Genomic DNA, 12,865 nt, shown 5'->3' with positions numbered 1-12,865 from the left:
TTTATACACTTTAACATGTATATTAAGCCATACGTACCTACTTATACACTTGAATTTGTGGAGTGAGCCATACGTTCCTTCTTATACACTTGAATTTGTGTACTGAGCCATACGTTCCTTCTTATACACTTGAATTTGTGTACTGAGCCATACGTACCTTGTTTTACACTTGAATTTGTGTACTGAGCCATACGTACCTACTTTTACACTTGAATTTGTGTACTGAGCCATACGTACCTTGTTTTACACTTGAATTTGTGTACTGAGCCATACGTACCTACTTATACACTTGAATTTGTGGAGTGAGCCATACTTACCTACTTTTACACTTGAATTTGTGTACTGAGCCATACGTACCTTGTTTTACACTTGAATTTGTGTACTGAGCCATACGTACCTACTTTTACACTTGAATTTGTGGAGTGAGCCATACGTACCTTGTTTTACACTTGAATTTGTGTACTGAGCCATACGTACCTACTTATACACTTGAATTTGTGTACAAAGCCATACGTACCTTGTTTTACACTTGAATTTGTGTACTGAGCCATACGTACCTACTTATACACTTGAATTTGTGTACAAAGCAATACGTACCTACTCATACACTTGAATTTGTGTACTGAGCCATACGTACCTACTTATACACTTGAATTTGTGTACAAAGCAATATGTACCTACTTATCACTTGAATTTGTTTACTGAGCAATACGTACCTACTTATACACTTGAATTTGTGAACTGAGCCATACGTACCTACTTATACACTTGAATTTGTGTACATAGCCATACGTACCTACTTATTTACTTGTACTAAGCATTATTTTGCTGGTGGTGAAGATTTACCAGTTGTATGAAGGCATACATGCTTAGCTTTATATTGTAAACTAACGGGACAAGCCCGTAAGCAAAGAACATAACGACACCTAGTTCAAAGGCTAAAATACATTTAACGAGAATCAACAAATACTGATTCACAATTATGTTTATGCATTGGAACGGTCAGTCAAACAATCAGTCATAGGTTTTATGGATACCAAACATTTACCCACCGTTCATCAATATTCTGTTATAGCAGTAGTTAAAATATAAGCCGTATCAGAAACAATATAAACTCGAAAATAAAGATTAATTATCACAATGCATCTTAATACTCCACAACAAGATACAGGCATTACCCGAAAACAACATATTTGAGACGAAGCAACAGTTCTAAAGCCCCCAACGTAAGATTCAGTCACAAAAAGACAACTATCAGACACACACTGACATTGTCGATAACGAAAGTTTGCTCACGTGCTTTAGAATGGATCATCGTAAACCTGCATAAATTTGTGTTTGCGATATCTTAATGCAGTCCTTTCTATTACAAATTAATTATACTCTTCTATATAACATATCAATTAGAAATGCCTGTCGTTACACGTTACCATCGTTAATAAAAAAAATCATATATATGAAGACAGCGTGATACCGGGTTGACCAACTAATGTTTTGGCTAGAAAGATGAATCGAACGTAAAACCCTGCCAACATCTACATACTAAAATCAGAAAACAGATGCATTCTAGTTTATTCTTTTTTCTAAATAATCAAATTTAGTTTGAAGTTTTTAGCATTTGGAAGACTAACGGATGTTACCTATATGCACGCAATGATGAATTATACGCACCTTCTCATCAAAATTATTATACTGTTAATTATTTATTCAAACTCGAGCATATGATCATATCTAAAAAATCAAAGCAGGTGTAGTTTGTTTTACAGCCGTTCCAAGAAAACTAGATAATTAATCACTTAGTGTAGGGAGTTCAGGACTTCACGTCATTTATGTAATCGGTGCCGATTTTCGTAAAATATTGGTGTATTTTAAATTCGATTTTTTATACCAAAAATCGTAAGTTATTGAATAAATTTATGTTCCCTGTCAAGTTCAATTCATGTTCTCTCTTATAAAGAAATAAACCCTAAAATTCAATTATTCGTTGATGAAAAATCGATCATAATGTAACACTATCGATTTGGCATTTGCTCCGCGACCTCACACACTCGGTCAAGATTTTTATCGCGCTGTTAAATATTAGTGTTATATAACCAATTTTCCGACGGTGTTCTCCCCTATTTATTCTTATTTCTGACCAATCAAATGAAAAGAAATATTCAGATCTCGATTTTGACAGTTGAACAAATCGAAAATGTAAACAAATAACGAAATGGTGTTAAATTGAAATGGAAAACAGCGAGAAAAACAAGGTAAGATATTACTTAACAAAAGTGTTCAATCAAATACGAACACTACATTATCTTAACAACAAAAATGTGTGGTTATTTTACTTTTTACGCTGTAAGTCGGAAAATTAATTTTCCAACCCAACTCGGCATTGTTTTGATTACTTTTCACGTTGACGTTTTACCCCACCCACCAAATGAATTCACGTTCCGTAAAATTAGAAGCATGTGGTTGTATTTTCAGGTCTGCCGATCAAAGTTTTAAAGAAGTATGTCAGATGATCAAATTTTTAAAATGGAGTATTAGGTATGGAAAACATTTATTACATATATTGTATTGTATTATAATGTGTTGTTCCATTTTTTAACATTATGAAGTATACAACAACGGTTTATTAGTGCTGCACTATACTGTACTGTACTGCACTCTGTAGACAAGACACTGACTTTTTTTAAATAAATGTTTTTGTTATTGCATGAAGTTTAATTCAAAAATTGATATTGTACATGCCTGTTTGTTCGTTAAGAGCCTCTGAGGTATTGAAGGTTACATTTAGTTACACTATCTTGTGCATGTAGTTTGTATTTTATAATAATATGAGTATAGTTAACGAGCTCGATGCTTAGTGGTTCGTGTATTTATTTTTCAGTTTCAGTGCGCATGTCGTTTTCAAGACTTCCTGATGGTTTGATTTTAAATTTTTATGACTTTACACATTTCTTCATAATGCATTTATAAAATATAAAATATAGCTAATGTTATTTTTTAAGTCTAATAATTCATTGTCTTTTGTAATCAATTATAACCAATTAGAGTGTTACTGTAATTCTAAGCATGTGAAAGATTGTGTTGCATGGACATCTTATAGTAAAACTTCTTTATACTCTGATGAAATAAACATTTTAAAAGAGACTCAGTGTTTTGGCAGCGAAAAATAGTTTTCTTGGTTATGCATCTGAAAACAATCATATTATAATAAATGTACTCAACAAAAATTGAGGAAAAATACAAATAAAGTATAGGGCTAATATTGCTTCATTTGGGAGCAAACCCATGATGGTACAGTCAATAAAAAGGTAGAAAACCGATATCTAAGCCACTCTGTCACAGGGACTCGTACATAACATGTTAGATATTTCAACCTTTATTAGATTGACAGTTATGACATTCCTTATTTTTTCCTCAGAATCATATTATTTATTCTGGTAAAGTTATCAAAACAGTAGATCTGTAATGTCCCCCTTGATGAGATCTCTACTGGTCACCTTTTAAAAGTGATTCACATGGGGTCAAAAACTATTGCAAAAGGTAAATGTTTAGAAAAATATAGGAAGTTAGTTCCATTGTAAACATAACCTTTTTTGTTGTCGTCGATCCACCATTGAACCAGGCAATTTTAGAAATCTGGGAAAAATACAAGAGACGTTTGAAGAGTTGAGATCAACTATTGAATTGTGCCTCATGGTGAAGATTTTCTGGAGTCAGGAATGTCAGAAATTGAAGAAAAAAAAGAAGGATGGGTATTTGCATTTCAAGATAAAAAAAAAACGAAACTGTTACATACATAGAAATAGACTCTGCAATGGAAAATGTAAGAGAAGAAAATGATTCGCTTGCGACAAGAATAAAATCACACAGACATCAAATAAAACTGCAACAACAGAAATATCTTCTTTTAAAATTCATTAATGAACCTCAATTGTTCATTGGAAAGAACATAAAACAAAGTGCATGATTCCTAATTCAAAACGATTGAAGGTTTTTTTGGTATAAATCCTAAAACTTGTAAATGCAAATGATTAAATTCTACATACTAGGTTAAGGTAGGACACCCCTATTGAAAACCTCCACTTGAAGCTCTTCAATTTTAATGCTTTATTTAGCCTATGTTGATAAGCACAGGACTACAGTTAAATCTGGTAAGGGTTTCAAGGCATTGGTTCGAATCCATTCAGAAGCACAAATATTTTTTCTTCTTTGTTTTCATTAGCTAACATTTTTTACAAAAGTTAATATTGTATTTTCATTAAAAACTAATTAGATAGATGTTTACATATTAATATTTGTTTTTGAATCCAGGAAATGATACATATTAAGAAATTATCATGCTGATCATAGTTTGAAATGGTGCCCATTAGGGGTGTGCTACCTTATATATAAAGCTTACAGTAGTTCTTACAATCATTTGGTTGATTTAGAGAAAAGGGATGTTATTAATTTTTGAAATTGTTCTTTTGCTAAGAACATATAGACATGTTAAGATGTAAAACTGTGTTCATGTTTTTGGTACTTTTTTTTAATCTTGAAATGTATGACATGCAATAAGTTGATGTAATTTAATATTTACACACTTGTATATATATAATGTATATGACCTATATTAGTTAGTTATCAAATATGACCAATTTAACTTCATTAATTGATGTATCTTTTAAAATGAAATTTCACACGTGTACTTTTTGCACATTTAAGGACTACATGATTAGTTTAATTTTTATTGATAAAGACGTTTGAAACATATATAAAACATTTTATAAATGAAACTTGAAAAAATAAAATAATGAACACCATTCATTTTCAATTCTTGGCTTATAAAAACACCCATATTTGCAATAAAAATGTATTTTCTTTCACTATTATTTGCATATATACCATACCTAACTATAAACTGAATACAAATGGATCAATTTTCAATGTTTTGAGAATCATAGTGTACATACATAAGTACATGTGTAAATATGTAATGTATTTTTTATGCAACGGCGGCCATTTTGTCCGCCATTTTGGATTTTCTGGCATGTAATTATTTTTCAAGGAATTCGTTATGGCATAACCTATCAGTATATATATACTTTCTTATACCTATTTAGACATTATAGGCGTTTATTTTAAATGAAAGTCCAATGTGGTTGCTATTTTCTTATCTGCGGCGGCCATTTTGTCCGCCATTTTGTCCGCCATATTGGATTTTCTGGCATGTAATTATTTTTCAATGAATTCGTTATGTCATAACCTATCAGTATATATATACTTTCTTATACTTATTTAGACGTTATAGGCGTTTATTTTAAATGAAAGTCCAATGTTGTTGCTATTTTCTTATCTGCGGCGGCCATTTTGTCCGCCATTTTGTCCGCCATATTGGATTTTTGCATTTTATTAATTTTCAAAAATATTCAAATCATCATAATCTTTCATAATATGTATACTTTCCTATATCTCTGACTTGACACGGGCATCTCATTTTAATGAAATGCAAGATTGCACATAAAAACGGTGCCATTTTTAGGCAGTCCTCATATAGAGCTTGTGATTACAAAAATGTGCCATTTTTCAGAGACCAAAATGCTTATAACTTTGCTTCTTCTGGGATTTTTTTCGTGTTTGTTTAAATGTCCTATTTTTAGTGGTACAAGTTTAAACCATTTAATTTTTTTTATTCATTTTTCATTGAACCCCTTACATAGTGCCATAATTCAACGTGCCAAAAACGGTTTCATATGAAATTACGAACGGCTACCTATAGACCTCAAAATGTTGATTATATAATCAGGTCCATATGTCATACCTACCCTTATTTTATTATCAAGATATTAACTAAAGAGTATATGATCATAACATAAAATGAACATTATCATCAATGATGTTTGAAAGATGTACGTTCACTGTTGCAGATCGCCAATGTGCCCGACGTCAACTGTACTTTGCTTTAGCCACTTTCGCATTGTCCTACGTGTCTAAATCCTTGATTGCAATAACAATTATTGTGGGTTTTTTACATGGTTCATATGGTTTGATTGCGCTAAAGGACCTCCTGGTGTATCATTCTATTTTCACCGAGTTATTATTTTAATTTTAATTGATCGCAATCTTTTGTCAATTATGATGATTAGACTTTATGCTTCAACTGCTATTGTACGAAGTTGTATACACACATTAAAACCAAACAAGAATGAAACAAAACCATTTATACATATTATCTGTACCAATATTTGCATTTTTCAGACAATTAATCTATGAAAAAAGTCATGTTTAATGCATGTTTAGCGCATACGCTGGGTTCGTTATGTTTGGAACAGTGTAAACCAATGATTTGAAATTCATCAACATAATACATAGATTGGAAAATATGCTGTTAATGTCAATTTCAATTGAAAAAAACGAACAAAAAATAAACGCAATTACTAATTATATGTGTGATGTTTCATTCGATCATGTTTTTCATTCATTATCATTAAATACCCCTTCAAGTAAAATAGATCTCACATTAATCATGTTGTCCTTTCTAAGCAGTACGGTAATATAATAAATAATGTACAACGAAATATCACACCCTGGTTTTCTGTTGTTTATTATGTTAATGTACAGCTTTAAGCTTTCCTCTTGCGAGATATCTTGGTCATTAATGCAATAAATCATCCACTGTTTTTTCCAGTTTGTTTACGAAATAGTATCTAGCCCTCATTACTGATTTATTATGGTGAAGCTTTATGTTTCCTTGGTGAGATTACTCGGCCAGTTATACAATAAGCCATCCACTCTATTATGAAGTTTGTCAATATATCTAACTACGTATAAGTAAAGAATGACATGTATGGCATGTTAAATAACAGCCATAAGAATAGAAAAGGCTCACGGTTCCTATACTTATTAGGTTGGCTAAGCATCTAAAAGACAGAATGTGTCACAAATACGCAACCTGGCACGGAAATTAAGTCTAGGCCACAATAAACTTACTGGAAAATAGATAAATTCAAGTACAAGGTAAATTCTGAATTCTTATATTGACACACGCTTCCAATTCCCACTCGTATAGCAACGACCGTAATAAAACATATCGAACGTAATACACTCCCTTTTTTGTCGGTTCTTGCAGTTTTAATTAACCTCCGCTCTAAATGGGCTGGGATTTATCGTACTTAGTCAACCTTTTTGCACCTTGAGGATGATTTGAGCCAATCTCATCGAAACTGGCAATAAAATATGCAATTAAAACCCTCATGAGCCTTTTTTGTTTATATTGACTCATTACACATTGAAACATTGCTAAGCCATAGCAAAACATAATCTTCTTTATACAAAAAAGAAGAAAGAATTAAAATAATCTTCAGAATGGCAGAGTGCTTTTACGAACTCACCTAAATCCCTATTTAGTATTTCTTCGTTCAAAAATGTTTAATGACTTTTAAAATGTTTAGAATGGAAACAAATATGTATGTTAATAAAAAGGCTGAGTTAAGGGTCATTGCAAAAAAAATCTAAATTTAACATAATCGCTGATATCAGGTATATTTAGTTTAGAATTTAACCCACAAACATTATGGCATGAACAATAATCATTAACAAACATGCATCTTTTTGAAATTGCAGCATGCTTGAACTACAAATGAAACACCAGAAGCAAACACAGTAAACAACAGCCGGAGTCAATTTATCTAAACAAAAACATGATACTTGATCGGCTCTGAAATCACGTGATTTCATTACTTCTTTTTTGTTTAATCAGATTTCTTGGACAATTGTTTTGCCACCATGCTATGCTATGATTATGTTATTTGGCGTTAATTGTCTTTTGAAAAGTCATCGTCTTCAAAAGCGTCTTCAAATTGGTTTAAGCTCTCCCAAAGGCCTTAGAAATCGCTTTATATGATTAAGCAACCAGTCGTTATTGGTATTAATTCGATTGAACGACTGATTAAAACCGAGTATGGACCAGTAGACTCACATCATTTGGAACACAGCAGTTTGTGGTATTGTTTTAGTGCACATACATATTCCCGCATCCTGGTACCGCATATGTTCGGTTAATTAAAGGGATAATAAGGTCATCTTACTTAAAACAATAAATGAACTCCGCATAAATCAAACACATTGTGTGCGCCTTTACATTTAATGGACATATCATCTCATACATGCATTTCAACGCAACAATCTAGACCTAGCTAGTATTCTTTTGATTATGTCTTTTATTTTTATTTGGCTTACAATACATACTAAATTAATGCAGTCCAAACAAACTATTCCGAATATAATTGCAGAAATCATGTTGTGCGCGCATAATATTGGAGCTTAATACAGCACCTTCAAATGTCTGTTGAAAATACAACATTTTCAGATCTACATCAGATTTCTTTAAGCTATCCCAAAGGCCTTACCAATTGGTCTATACGTAAACTGTTATTCCCACAATCCAGCTCTTAGCAAATTCATTTGACCCATTATTAAACAAAAACATATTAAGAGCATTTTAATCCCCAGGCTACAATTTCTAAATGATATTAAACCTTACAAGCTGAAGTCAACTTTACATTCTAAATTATGTTTTTAAGGTGAGTTTTCACACATAGAGCATTAGGTGTTATTGTCAAAAATGGCCGATACAGATCATACGACAGATACTTTTTCTATACTTTATAATGTTTGATAATTAAAACATGTGGAGGATCTATGGCTTGATATTCAGCAAGATTATGTTATAAGAATGTACTTACAAAAAAACATCAATGTCTACCCTGAATACTTTTAGCAAGTGTTGTAAAACTTTGGCCATAGATACTTTTCTGACATAACCATGCTCAATAAGAGATAACTAGCTGTTGGCAGACTTCCATCAAAGCGGACGTGGTTTTATGAGCCAATGCAATTAAACACGGCGACCTAATCGCCTTAAAATTGTGGTTATATTATTAGTTCCAGATCAGACCTACCCTAATTTCATCAGCAAGACACTTAACATGCCATAACGGCACGTGCCCAATTCCATCGAGTATATTTTTCAATTAAATGATTTATTGCGAGTTACTGTCTAACCGGATTTTTAGACTTAAAGGTTCACTTGGTATCCTACGCAGGTCAAAGACCGATACAAAAACAAATTCTCAGGAATCAAACAGTTTTAACATAACTGTTCCAATAGTCATGTTGGTAAAACTATTATTCTATGACTGTACAGCTATATCAAATATACAGTAGGTAAGTTCTGTATAGAACACTGTCAACCAGTCATTTAAACCATGTACACTATACAATATATATTGCCAAGTGCTTCCTTTTTATTTTCTATTTATGTTTTAAGTATTATATGGAACTTCAAGTGGAACATAATTTCGCAAAAGATTTGAACAGTATTACCAGAGACAAGCAACTGAATTACGATCTTATCAGTACATCAGAAAAAAATATTTATGATCACGCCCAGATACAATGAACATAGATCTTCAATGGAAAAAAAACAACTAACAAGAATGTTCAAATGATCTCAAATGAATCACTTTGTCATTCCGAAGGCTACGGTATCTACTGCAGTTTTCATTATATCTGCGACAATAAAATATGTACAAAGGAAACATCATTCATTGGTTTTCCGTTGTTTATTATACGTACAAAAGAACAAATTTTCCTTGGTTTTCCCAATTATTATTATTTACGTTCTTGTACAGCTTTACGCTTTCCTCTTGCCAGATTGTTCGGTTATTATTGCAATATATCATCCACACTATTTTGCTGTTTGTCAATATATCTAATCGTGTGTAAGTAAAGAACGAAATGTACGGCAGATTATATAACAACCATCAGAGTGACAATGCCCACGGTTCCTGAACTAAAACGGAAGAGCACCGTTTCTTGCGTTTCCCTGTTGTGAACGGCTTGGAATTTTCTGACTTACCCGTCTCCTGGTAAGACGACTCGCATGCATCTACGCACCATTTTAGAATTATATGTTAATGAGTAATAAAACTTAATTAAAAGAAACGCGTAAAAATGTTTAATTTTGATCAACTAACATTGGGGTCACCCCTTTCAAATTCATTCTTTATGTGTAATGCGATATGATTTAAAAAAAATGATATTTAAACCTTGTTTCTGTATTATGTTCCGAACGAAGGCTTTTAATACAAGCAATTAGTATATTCTAATTTCAGCATAAAATTCTCTTTCAATTGTAAAAGGATTTACAGATGATGTATTTAAATATGCATCCATCAGTTAAACCAAACCTTAAATAATATCATATCTATGCTGCACATATGATGATTGAAATTGTTGATTTAAATAATGTCAGTTTATAGAAAAGCCAATTTCGGGTGTCAATATATGTATCCTTTGTAATAATTGTGTTTTTTACCTAGAATTACTGGCTGTACACATATCGATGATTTCTTGGGAAATGAAACAAAACAGAGAGGAAATAACCAATTTATCCTTAATCGTGTAAGACCCTATACCTAATCATTAGGAAGAATGCATGAATAATGAAATAGTTAAGCAAAACATTTCTTAAAAAATGGGTTGAAAAATGAGTTTAAAACTAAATTAAAATCGGCATGGTTTCCAATTTAGAAAATAATGTGTACGATAACATTAATGAAATATAGTTTTTTACATTAATGTTGACACAGCAATGTTCAGTTTTATATTGTTTTAAAATTACAGTCACGGTATATGAACTTTAATTTTGAACTCATTATGAAGATGTCACTCAGATTATCGAGTTACTTTGCAACGATAAATTGCATTTTGAGGCGCATTTTTAAAAACATACGTAATTTTGTTGACATTTACCAAAATATTGCAACATTGCAATGTTAATAAACATTAATAAATGTTTGGTAAGATCTATGACAATATGGCAGTAAAGTCAGGTACTGATACGGTGTTAAATCATTAGTCGCAATTTTTCTTTGCGTTTTCGCTGTATAATTGCATCGCTTCATGTTTATTTACTCGAATGCTTTTTATATTGATAGAGCATAAACTGATGTAGCTATAACGACTCGCAAATAAAATGTTTATATCTGAAAAACACATGTTTATATGGATAATGTGTTAGTGGTTGATTGATCCAAATCAATTTACCGACCAGTTCCCGTGCAGATGATTAAAGATTATTGGCTGACTAACCGCCGATTGGTTTCAACCAATATTCAGCCATGTTTCTGCAGCAAACAGTCACCAATTGGTTACCGGTCAATTTAAAAAGTATATCACTGAATGATCGGCAATTATACTCTATTCAAAAATGTGAACAGAAGTGGCTGAACTGTCCTTAGCGATTTCCACTCAGTCGCAAATAAAATCAGCTGCGAAAGAGTCGAATGTTATTAAGACTGAGTCTTACAAGTCGTTATCAACTGATATTTTGGTTTCTTTATCTGAGATTATAGGGTAAAGAGATATAGATAATAAATAATTAATATGCCATTAAATTACGTGTTTATTATTAGGATCTTCAATAATTGGTTACTAAATTACCTATTCATACAATAATATTGCCAGCCCAAATATTTGGAAATATATTCAAAAAAATGACCGTGAGATGAGACCCAGTGCGTGTATGTGTGTGTGTGCGTGTGTGCATGTGTGCGTTTGTGTGTGTGCGTGTGTGCGTGTGTGTGTGTGTGTGTGTGTGTGAAAGAAACGCTGCCAGTTGTTATCATAATGTATGCGTTTTTTTATAATCACATATTATGGTTAAGTACAAGCATTTATTTGTAAATAGTATGAACAGTTTTTGAAAGGTCTTGTAAGGTTTTGATAGCTGTTTGCATATAAATTGTACATTGTGAAAGTTCTTTCGAGGTACTGGTTCCAGCTTTCTATGGCTGTGCATCAAGTTCGGTGTAATGAAATATCTACAACTATTTTGTAATAAACATCATACGTGACCATGCTACATTTAAGGGTTTCCCTGATAATAATTTTCTTATTAAAGTGTTTTAAACTAGCGTGTTTCGCTTTTGTTGGAGGTTTCTATTACCTTGCAGTCGCAAATTAGTATTTAATAATTGTAATAAATACATTTTGTGATTACGTAATATCATATAGTAATGATACATAACGGATGATATTAGAAGAACAGTAGCCGTAGAAGTTAATTGTTATTTTTATTTTAAGTTCTTAATATATTTCATCGAGTGCACAACAGACAAGTTCAAACTTTCAATATTCCTAAAACGGATATGAAATTTAAAAGAAACATCTGCATTTTTTTTAAATGTGCACCAACTTGTATGCGAACATAAAGTCATTTCGACTATGACGTTATTGAAATTGTGTCCCAGCCCTGTGTTTGCTGACGTTTGATTAAGAAGCGATAGCTGGCTATATTTCAAAACAAAAAATATCATTTTGACGTTGTTTTAAAAAGCTATAAGTTATTTTTATTTCGCTGATAACTTTCTTTAAAGTACTCGAAAGCAAATTATTAATACCATATCTCATTCATAAGCTTAGGACCAAGCGGAAATATAGTAAGAGGCGGAAGATATTTTGTTACAGATTTAGAGTACGAACATAAAAAAGCAGTACTACGGTTATAAGACATATAAAGAGGCAGTTGTTTTATTCAGTCAAGTTTAGAACCCATTCTGTGAGTTAGTATTGTCGTTGTGTTCGAATATAGGATACTCATGTAAAGAGATGCGACAAATGGTTTGAACTCTTCTAGAACATATGACAATTAGATAAATAAACGGAAAATACTTTGGTATGTTTAAAACATGATTGTAATTCATGTCTTCGTTACATCCATAACTAAATAAATTTAAGATAATAATCAGCTACGTCTGTTGTTGTTTTTATATGATTTTAATCTGAAAAAAGTAGCATTATTGTTTGTTAGGATGCAAAATTCCCC

This window comes from Mya arenaria, chromosome 7, assembly GCF_026914265.1.
Source record: "Mya arenaria isolate MELC-2E11 chromosome 7, ASM2691426v1".
In the NCBI taxonomy this organism is placed as follows: Eukaryota; Metazoa; Mollusca; class Bivalvia; order Myida; family Myidae; genus Mya; species Mya arenaria.
This window is presented reverse-complemented; position numbering follows the sequence as displayed.